Raw genomic sequence first — 11,755 nt, 5'->3', positions numbered from 1 at the left:
CCAAACTCACTAACAACGCCACCACGCAAATTAACTGTTGTACACAACCGATTTTACTCCGCCCGTGGAACAAAGTCTAATTGAAAACGGTGACAACCCCGTGTCTGCCGCAAGCGGCGTAACTAATCAAACAAGCGACATTAAAGCCATAATAACTTCGGTTATCAAGAAAGAAATCAACAGTTTAAGACATGATTTAAAACTTACTAGCGAAAACACTATAACTAAGCCTTCATACTCGTCGATGGCAGCAAAGCCTAAACAAACACTGAACAACCCTATCACACAGGTTTATAAACCGGCAATAATTATAACTCCCAAGAAGGCCGGCTCTGGTGCTGCGGACACTTTAAACGTTTGGAGGAATTCGGTAACCTTTCGAGACACAGATTTTGCTCCTACCTCGACGAAATTCATCTCTAACGGCAAGGTAAGAGTTGAATTCAACAACGTTCAACAACGAGACATCGCCCTCAGCAAGACAAACGACATAAACGCAGAAGTTACTGCGGAGACCTCCAAGACACTTCGGCCAATGGTCATACTGAAGGGTGTGTCTGACGATGTCCCTGTAAACGAACTCACGGATATTATCATTAATCAAAACCAACCACTTCTAGACACAGTTAAGAACAAAACAGATTTAAAATTTCACTTTAAACGAGGAAACAACAAAAATACTCGCCTCTATAACGCCGTTTTGATGACCACCCCTGACACTTTTAAAGTGTTACTAAAGTGCAACAAGATAAATATTGACCATCAGCGAGTGCACGTGGAGGAGTACGTCCCTGTTCTCCAATGTTACAAATGTTTGGAATATGGACACACTCGAAAACACTGTAAATCTCCGGACACCATATGTTCGTACTGTGCGATACCTAACCACGAATACAAGGACTGCCCACACCGCCAAAACAACAAAAAAGTTAAATGCCACAATTGTGACAAGCTAAATAAAGAAAGCCAACTAGAAAACAAATACAACAGTGCTCATAGCGCCACCTCACATTACTGCCCGAGGATGGTCTCCATGCACAATAGAATCAAGTGCCGCATCGATTATGGACAATAATAAAACTACAGACTTAATTGTTATACATAGTAATTCTGCTTAATCTGTAACTAATTTGCTTTGTATAGTTTGTGTAACCTTAACAGTATTTTCTTTGTTGATCTTTAAATAACTTGTAAACAGGATTTGACTATTAATTGTATCTTGCAACATGTAAGCTGTTAAAAATCAAAATCATTATTTAATTTCCATTATCTGTAATAGGTTGCCTAGTTGCGCCTTACTGCATCTCGCAGGGTTAACTGATTTACGTCGGTGAACGCTTCGGGTATGCCCTATCACTTACTCACCACATAAACACCTAATAAATAATAATTAACTACTTTATATTATATAATCACTAATCTCTTACAGGGGGGCAGTGGCCGGGCGGCCGCCCGCACTCATGACTCTAGTCGTGAGGCGGGCGGTCGGGCGGCAGAACTAACCCCCTCAAATTTCTTATTTAGGACAGGTGGTCGCCCGTATACCGTTAGCGGGGGCCAGCTATCCATAAAATCTAAATCACAAACACCCCAAAAACACTAATCACTCACCAAATCACATCATAACACACTATACATGAAGTGGGGGAGGTTTTAGTCCGTAGGCGGCTGGGCACCATTCCCAGCTGAGTCGGACATAACCGTCGGTCCGGACCGGCGGTATACATGAGTATTTCCTCCCTCACCGAAAAAAAAAAAAAAAACCTAACCTAACCTAACCTAACCTAACCTTTTTTTTTTTTTTTTTTTTTTTTTTTTTTTTTTTTTTTTTTTTTTTTTTTTTTTTTTTTTTTTTTTTTTTTTTTTTTTTTTTTTTTAAGAGGGGAAATGCGTTACGCATACCACCCGGCGCGGGGACGGGCCGGGATGGTTATGTGGGACTCCCTGTTGTGGGCTAATGAGACCCCAGGTTTACCCACTAAAACCCCTCTGTTTGCCGCCTCAAAGCTATAAGGCGGGGCACGGGAAACGACCGAGACCATGCTTCCGAAACCCCGCCAGCGGCTGTCCGATCTTTGGACTCGACTTCGGAGGAAGTATTCCTCTGTCACTTTAAGTCGGCGTACTGGCCATCCCAGGGACCCTCGTGTAGGCGACAGGCGTCCCCGAGCCTGCCGCCCACGGATACCCTTAAGGGGGAAGTCGACGGTCGTACGCCAAACGCCTCCGTCCTACGCGCTTGCGGCGCATCGGTTGGGAGGCTGGGTCTTCTTCCCTTTCTCTTTCCGCGGTCTCTTTCCTAGATATTACATCTTCGCAGAAAGAGACCACCGCTTTCCATGATCTCTCGCTGTCTGCCATAGTTTTCACCACGGCAGGCAGGGAGAGGTCGCGCCCTACTACAGCCACGAGTGTGGCCCGCTGTTCTGTCCAAGCTGGGCATACAGCCAGCGTATGTTGTGCCGTGTCTTCGGCAGCACCGCACCCGTGGCATATCGGCGTCGGTTCTCGGCCCAATCTGTTGCACAGATATCGTCCAAAACATCCGTGTCCTGAGAGGACCTGCGTCACTCGGAATGTTATAGGGCCATGGTCCCGGTCAAGCCATTGTTTTAGGACCGGACGTATTGCCTCTATAGTTAGGTGACCAGCAATCGGATGCGCCAGTCTCTCCTCCCAAATGTCCACCATTTCCAGCCGAATTGCTTCGCGCCGTCCATCAATTTCTCTTGGTGCTGGTGCCTCATCCCTCTCATGCATATCCTCGCGCCAGCGGTAAACAGCTGCGAGGGCTCTTGCATCGAGGTCCCAGGGCAAGGATCCCGCTAAAGCACACGCAGCATCCGTAGATATGGTACGGTATCCCCGGATTACCCGCAGCGCCATTGCTCTTTGCGCTTTTCTCAGCTGGGTAGCGTTTTGCCTTCCAATGGCGTCAGCCCAGACGGGTGCGCCATATAACGCCATGGAGCGAACGACTCCCGTGTACAAACGGCGGCATGAAGCCTTGGGCCCTCCCAAGTTCGGGAGTATACGCCCCAGGGCCGCCGCTGTACTGAGCAGTTTTGGAGCCAAGTGTTCGAAATGGGCCCGAAAGTTCCATTTGCTGTCAAGTATGACGCCCAGGTAGCGCAAGGTCGGCTTGACAGCAATCGGGACCCCGCCTACTATGATTTGGGCTCCTACCGGAGGACCTCTACGGTGGCCATAAAAACAAATGGCCTCGGATTTCTGTAGGCCGACTTCCAGGCCCAACCGTCTTATTCGGTTGACAACGTGGGCTACACCCGCAGTTGCCAGAATGGCCGCATCTCGGAAACTGGGCCCGCGGGCCGTCACCAACGTATCATCGGCATAACAAAACACGTCAACTCCAGGAAGGTTTGCCCCCCGCAGGACCCAGTCGTAGCCGACATTCCAAAGTAGCGGGCCCAAAACCGATCCTTGAGGGACACCGCACTCCATCCTTTTCTGTCCCCAATTTCGCTGCCCAGGCCAGATCACAAATCGCTCACTTAAATAGGCCCTGATGATATGGGCCAGGTGAGGAGGAGCCCTGTGGTAGCGCAAAGCTTCATTTACAGTTTCCCAGGGCATGGTGTTGAAGGCGTTGGCTATGTCTAAAGACACAGCCAAGACGACCTCGCCCCGAGAAATCGACTCCTGTGCAAGCCTTTTCACTTGCAGAATCGCGTCCACTGTAGAACGGCCGCTCCTGAAGCCGTATTGATTTTCGGCCAGGTCTGGACCAACCTCTCTTAGATGCTTGATGAGGCGGGATGCTATGATGCGCTCGAATAGCTTCCCCACCTCATCAAGCAAAACAATCGGCCGGTACGCTGAAGGCGAATCAGACGGACGACCCTCTTTCTTTAGCAGGACCAGTTTTCCCGATTTCCATGCTACTGGGAAGCGGCCCTGCTCCAGGCATGCCGTGAAGAGACGGATAAGACGCGGCTCCAGTTCTTTCAACGCGAGAGCCCAAGCGCGGCCAGGGACTCCATCTGGGCCGGGGGCAGTGTTCTTGGCTCGCATCTTAATCACTGCTACGCCAAACTCAACCGTTGTTACAGGTGGCACTTCAGCTTCCTCCACTTCATCTGCTCGTGGTGGTGCCATTGCTGGCGGCCTGTTGTTTCTTCCCCTAGGGAACAATGCCGAGACAACGTCGCTGACAAACTCTGGTTCTAACGTTTGGGTGAGCGGGGGGCCCCAGGAGCGCAATTTGTTCCTTACGAGCTTGTAGGGCCGGCCCCACGGGTCCACATTCAAGGTGTCCAGGAATGCTTCTCTCGCAGCGTCCATGGCATTTCCTATGGCGGCTTTTAGGGACTTCTTTGCCTCCTTATACAAGGCGTAAAGGTTCCTTTCTGCGTCTTCGTCTGTTCGTCGGCGCCTCTGCCTTGTGTACCGACGCCGCGCGGCTGTACAGTCCTTGCGCATTTGTGCAAGCTCAGCAGTCCACCAGTACACCTTTCGTTTTTGTGGTGGAGGCTTGGCTCGGGGCATCGCCGTATCGCATATTAGTGTCATGGCATCCCGGAACCAGGATGCTTCCGTCTCCACCACTACTTCGCCTTCCGGCGAAGGAAGCCACGCCTGTACAATAGCCGCCTCTAAAAGAAGGTCTCGATCCATTTTGCCGAGAGCCCATCTTGGACCTCCGCCGCCAATCGGTAGCCTGCAATTTTGGCCAGTTTGAACTGATGGCGATGTGGAGACGTCGTAACGAATGTACAGGTGATCGGACAACGTCTCCACATCTTCCAGTACCCTCCAATCATGGACACAGCGTGCCAGGGCGGCATTTGTGAAAGACAGATCCACTATTGATCCGCCTTGTTGCCGCACGCACGTGTTAGCGACTCCCTGGTTGGCTAGAGTCAGCCCTGACGCAAGTGCCCACTCTTCAACGACCTCACCGCGCACGTCCGTCGCCGGCGAACCCCACGCAGTGGACTTCGCGTTAAAATCTCCAGCGACGACCACTGACCCCCGGCCATAAAGCTGGCTGACTCGGGCGCCTACCTCCGCCAGGAACCGTTCGAATTCAGCCAAACAGCGATTCGGAGAGAAGTAGATGCAGACAAAAGTGACACGTTCATAATTTGCCGACACATAACCTTTCCCCCGGACAACGTTTTCGAATGTGCCTCCTCTTGCCATCAATGCGACAACTCCGTCTATGTCAGACACCCAATCGCTTCGCGGTGGGACTGAGTACGGCTCAGCCACAACTGCCACATTAATACTCCACTGAGCCAGGGATTGTAAAAGCAGATCTTGAGCCCTGGCGCAGTGATTAAGGTTAGTTTGCAACACCTTAATTGTCATTAATTGTCGGTCGTTACAATGTCCATCTCATCTTCTTCCACCGCACCGGTGGAAGGGATAACAGCCTGGGAGGGGGCCCGGGGGCCATCGCCAGCGCGTTTTGTATTCTTTGGGCTAGGGTTGGTGCAAGCTTTGGACCCGATTTTATGGTCCGCAGGTTTGCCTGCAGCATGACACAGGATACATTGAGTTGATCCAGAGCACGCTGACCTCTTATGTCCTGGTTGACCGCAATTATAGCAGCGGTTACTGTAGTCTTCAGTCGCTGTGCATTGAACCCCAGCATGCCCCATCTGCAGGCAGCGAAAGCACCTCATGGGTCTTTCTTCAAGAAGGCTAACTTTAGCCGAGAGGCCCCAGCCGAGTTCAAGGCGACCAGCCTGTGTGACTTTCTTGGCTGCGGTAACAGGGCAGCGCACCCACAGAGTGCCGAGTCTTCTAATACCGCGACGAACCTCACCAGTCTTTACCAGGTCTGTTGAGCACTCGCCGGCGCTGGCGATCGCAGCTACTACCACCTCGGGCGTTATTGAGTCGTCCAACTCTGTCAACCTGAGCTCTGCGCATTTGACAGGTCTTGATACACGAACAGCTTCTGGACCCAGCTTTTCCGCAAGCGCTCTGGCCAGTTGGTCGGCCTTATCACCACTGGTAGTTCCTGGGACCTCTAGAACGGTGCCCCCAGTGATCGCGCGTTTGATTCGCAATGCAGAAATGCCGAGTCCAGCCAAGTCAACCCTACTCTTGGCCTCCGTAAGTACATTCGCATACGTCACCCCCCTTTCAACTGCCTCTGGGAGCAGTGTCAGAACCACCGCTGACGAACGCGGGGGCACTAGTTTGCGTACCTTCTTTGGTTGCTGTTTCTCTTTCGGTTGTGTTTTGGAAACAGCATTGGCCGCCTTCTTTTTCTTTTTGCCCTTGGGGCCCACCTTTTGCCATCCTTCCTCTGTTGAGGGACCTGGAGACGCTGGATGGGACCGAAGGGTTGCCGTACTCTGGCTGACAATGGGCTGTGGGGCAATGCTTTTCTTGCCTTTGCCCTTGCCTTTGCCGCTGATCTTTTGCGGCTCTTCAGTATAATTTGGTGGACCCTTCTTGCCAGCGACAGGGGCCACTGGCATCGCGGGCTTTTGGACGACGCTGACGTTAGAAATCGACTCTTTCCTCTTGTCACTTGCCAGAGGTGGACGGAGACTTTGGGCTAGCAATAGTCTGCCTTCTTTCTCCAAACCATCAAATCTAGCATTAATCATGCTACCTACTTGAGTTGTAACAGCCCGGACAATGCTCTCTATGTCCAGGGCCGCAGGTTCGTTAGACTTAGCCTTCTTTTTGGATGGCGCCGGTGGATGAGATCCCGACGGCGCAGATTGAACCACGTTCATTTCCTCTAGGGGAAGCGAACTCCGATGTGACATTTCGAAGCGTTGCATGTCCTCGCGAATTTTTCGGAGCTCAGAACGGACATCTGCTAGTTCCGCTTTAAGGCGCTTGTTCTGTGCCACTAGTTGTCGGGTTTCGTCGGATACCGTGTGTGTCCTAAGCTCCTCAAAGACCTTCTTCATTTCCTTGGCTGATTCCTTTAGAGCTTTTTGAAAGGTACCCTTAAGATGACTGGACTTTTGGGCCACCATGTCAATGGTTTCTAGGCTGACACGGACGCGATCATCGAGGTTCACATCCTCGTCAGTAGACATTTCCGATAGTCTTAATTGGCGGGTTTTATAAGACAGACACAAGTCCTCCGCCTCTTCTTCGTCGCGAAGGCGAAGTTTTTCGCGTTTCGCCTTATTGCCCGCGCTTGCTGATGTACTAGGACCATCGTCAACATTCGGCGACCTAGATCGCGACCTTTCATTCGAAAGGCGCCGTCTCTTGCTCCAGAAGCTGCTCTCACTCGCTGGGGAGCGTGAGCGTGATCGAGACCGATTTGAGCGCATTGACCGGGCTGAGCGCATGGACCGGACAGAGGTAACACTCCCGTCCGAGTCTGTTGCGGAGACCTTTTCCGCGTCTAGACGCTCAAGCGTCACTTTTGCGACTTTCGTCGCCACCTTCATCGTCAATTCCGAATCAGAAGCAACATTCTTTGTCCGTTCTTCGTTTGCAGGGGTCAGGTTGGGTTTGGGTTTTTGTTGGGTTTGTTTTTTAAGATTATTCAATTGCATAATAAGTCCCACGAGTAGAGGAGAAATAAATTTCCACGGAAGGCAGAGATCCTCGATGCCTAGGTGGCCCTTTTAATACTGTGAGGTTGGGCGGTATCACAGGTTTGGATTCTCATGACTGGTAATCACTCCAGCCGCTCTGAAGAGCATCTTGACGCGGAAAGCCGACACGCCAAGAGTTATGGATTTTTTATTGGGGTTTACTCCCCTTGACCCGGCCGATTAAGGCAAGGTCACCGGTTCCGAGGGCAGGCCTAAAACATGACCAGAACCCACCCCGGGATAACGGTTCGGCCGACGGTGACCGTAGTCTGCACCACTAACTTCTTCCCCGAAGCTAGCAGCACCCGCCGCCCTAGGTGGTTTTTATAGAGGTATTCCGTCCTCGCGGTCCCCGTCCATCGCCAGCGACCCTCGTGCCGACCCCACGGGCCGGGTTACGAGTTGGCCGACAGCTGACTTGAGTCAACCGTCGCCCTCACCATGGGTAATTTTTATAGAGGTTTTCTTCCTCGCAGCCCACACCCCGAAGGGAGACGGCCCCCGCTCCTGGCACCAACAGACCAAGTTTGCGGCTTTGACGATGCACGCACGACATCGCACGACCACCATATACCAATGGTATTGACCACTAGACCACGGCTGCGTCCTCTGCCACCTCAGGTGGAACTGAGGCATGACGGGAGCAGCCAACCACACAACACGGCACTGAAGCCAACGCAGGAGCAAGCTCAACTGCACCACGCCTATGACTGGTAGTTCGCAGAGGAAGGACAGCAAACGCGCAACTGAGCGTCTATCCTCCCCCTCCCAGGGTGCACCACGAGGAGGTCTACCAGCCCTTGCACCCCGACCTAACCTAACCTAACCTAACCTAACCTAACCTAAGCTAACCTAACCTAACCTAACCTAACCAACCAACAAAAAACCAAACCAAACACTACCTGAATAAATTGATTTTTGGCACAATTTTAGTACTCAACGAGCCCGATTTTTTGATACTATACTTATTTTCATATTCCTCCTGGTTCCGTAGATATTCAAATTTTTACTACTTTTCAAAATCTCACTTCTTCAAAAATTCGTAACTCAGTCATCTTTTCACTTTTCAATATTTTTTCCTTTCCTAAAAATCTCTCTTTGACATTTCTTAATAATTCAATACTAAAAATAATATATTCCCATACAACTTCACATAAAAATATCCAATTTTCTTCACTTTATAATTGCACCTGTCAAAAAGCTACAAGCAATCTACATTTTTACTAATATCTCTGTATCCACCCAATAGAGTTTTCTAGTTTTTATCTTATTAAGTAAAGTAAATTTTATTCATTCATTTTTCTTATATAAGTCAACCTCGTATCTCCTACAGTTTTTTGAATAACTTCGAAGTTCACTTCCGTCGTCTTCTGACCTAACTTTACCACACTTTTTAATAGTTTGTTAAACAAATTTTATTTAAAAATTCTGAAACTTAGTACATATTTAAAGTTCCTTAAGCTCTATTTTTAGGTATCATTTCCACCTTCGTACTTTGTTTGGTTACGGAGATATTAAATTTTTAGTGTTCCTTTAATTTTCCTAATTTTTAAAAATTTCTAACGCACTCATTTTTCAAGTTTTTCATAGTTTTACTTCACATTAAAATCCGTCTTTGTTATATCTATAAAATAGTCTAATACATCTAAATAGTGTTCATACATTTTCATAGTTTAATTTTATAATTTCTTCGAAATTTAGCGGTGCCTGCAAAAATCATAATAGCAATCATTCTAAAACTTATTTATCTTCATTTCCACTCGGTAGATTTCTCTTGTTTTAAATTCATTTGATAGATCTTTGTGTTTTTTAACATTTTCTTTAGATAACTTTTTCTTAAAATCTCTTCGTTGCATTAAAATTAATATTTTTCTTAAAATTTAATCTATTTTTTTTAATCTCCTTAATTCTATACTTGCCAAATTTAATTTTGCAAAATGAGCAACTCCGACGATGACGAAGTCCCGTACATTGGAACTGACATCTTCAACCTAGACTTTCTTTCGGCTGAAGATACTGTGCTTGAGGAAACGGATGGAGGTCGACCTACTGAGGGAGCACAGGAAGAGCCGGTGCCGCCACCTATTCAGGCCCCCCTGGACTTGCTCACACAAATAAAGAACCTGTTACAGGACTACACTGATGAGCTCGAGGCGGCCGTAGACATGATTGACGAAAACCTAAAAACAGATAAGCAGCATAGAAGCGTCACTGTGGCAAATAAACGATACATCACCACAGCGGGCAAGAACATCATGGCTGCAGCTTCAGACTACACGAAAAACATTATGAAATTGTGTACGGACTTAAACTCCAAACTCACTAACAACGCCACCACGCAAATTAACTGTTGTACACAACCGATTTTACTCCGCCCGTGGAACAAAGTCTAATTGAAAACGGTGACAACCCCGTGTCTGCCGCAAGCGGCGTAACTAATCAAACAAGCGACATTAAAGCCATAATAACTTCGGTTATCAAGAAAGAAATCAACAGTTTAAGACATGATTTAAAACTTACTAGCGAAAACACTATAACTAAGCCTTCATACTCGTCGATGGCAGCAAAGCCTAAACAAACACTGAACAACCCTATCACACAGGTTTATAAACCGGCAATAATTATAACTCCCAAGAAGGCCGGCTCTGGTGCTGCGGACACTTTAAACGTTTGGAGGAATTCGGTAACCTTTCGAGACACAGATTTTGCTCCTACCTCGACGAAATTCATCTCTAACGGCAAGGTAAGAGTTGAATTCAACAACGTTCAACAACGAGACATCGCCCTCAGCAAGACAAACGACATAAACGCAGAAGTTACTGCGGAGACCTCCAAGACACTTCGGCCAATGGTCATACTGAAGGGTGTGTCTGACGATGTCCCTGTAAACGAACTCACGGATATTATCATTAATCAAAACCAACCACTTCTAGACACAGTTAAGAACAAAACAGATTTAAAATTTCACTTTAAACGAGGGAACAACAAAAATACTCGCCTCTATAACGCCGTTTTGATGACCACCCCTGACACTTTTAAAGTGTTACTAAAGTGCAACAAGATAAATATTGACCATCAGCGAGTGCACGTGGAGGAGTACGTCCCTGTTCTCCAATGTTACAAATGTTTGGAATATGGACACACTCGAAAACACTGTAAATCTCCGGACACCATATGTTCGTACTGTGCGATACCTAACCACGAATACAAGGACTGCCCACACCGCCAAAACAACAAAAAAGTTAAATGCCACAATTGTGACAAGCTAAATAAAGAAAGCCAACTAGAAAACAAATACAACAGTGCTCATAGCGCCACCTCACATTACTGCCCGAGGATGGTCTCCATGCACAATAGAATCAAGTGCCGCATCGATTATGGACAATAATAAAACTACAGACTTAATTGTTATACATAGTAATTCTGCTTAATCTGTAACTAATTTGCTTTGTATAGTTTGTGTAACCTTAACAGTATTTTCTTTGTTGATCTTTAAATAACTTGTAAACAGGACTCGACTATTAATTGTATCTTGCAACATGTAAGTTGTTAAAAATCAAAATCATTATTTAATTTCCATTATCTGTAATAGGTTGCCTAGGTGCGCCTTACTGCATCTCGCAGGGTTAACTGATTTACATCGGTGAACGCTTCGGGTATGCCCTATCACTTACTCACCACATAAACACCTAATAAATAATAATTAACTACTTTATATTATATAATCACTAATCTCTTACAGGGGGGCAGTGGCCGGGCGGCCGCCCGCACTCATGACTCTAGTCGTGAGGCGGGCGGTCGGGCGGCAGAACTAACCCCCTCAAATTTCTTATTTAGGGCAGGTGGTCGCCCGTATACCGATAGCGGGGGCCAGCTATCCATAAAATCTAAATCACAAACACCCCAAAAACACTAATCACTCACCAAATCACATCATAACACACTATACATGAAGTGGGGGAGGTTTTAGTCCGTAGGCGGCTGGGCACCATTCCCAGCTGAGTCGGACATAACCGTCGGCCCGGGCCGGCGGTATACATGAGTATTTCCTCCCTCACCGGAAAAAAAAAAAAAAAAAAACCTAACCTAACCTAACCTAACCTAACCTAACCTAACCTAACCTAACCTAACTCAAAACCTAACCTAACTCAAAACTTAACCTAACTCAAAACCTAACCTAACTCAAAACCTAACCTAACTCAAAACCT

Source organism: Cydia fagiglandana, chromosome 3 (assembly GCF_963556715.1).
Source record: "Cydia fagiglandana chromosome 3, ilCydFagi1.1, whole genome shotgun sequence".
NCBI lineage: Eukaryota > Metazoa > Arthropoda > Insecta > Lepidoptera > Tortricidae > Cydia > Cydia fagiglandana.
This window is presented reverse-complemented; position numbering follows the sequence as displayed.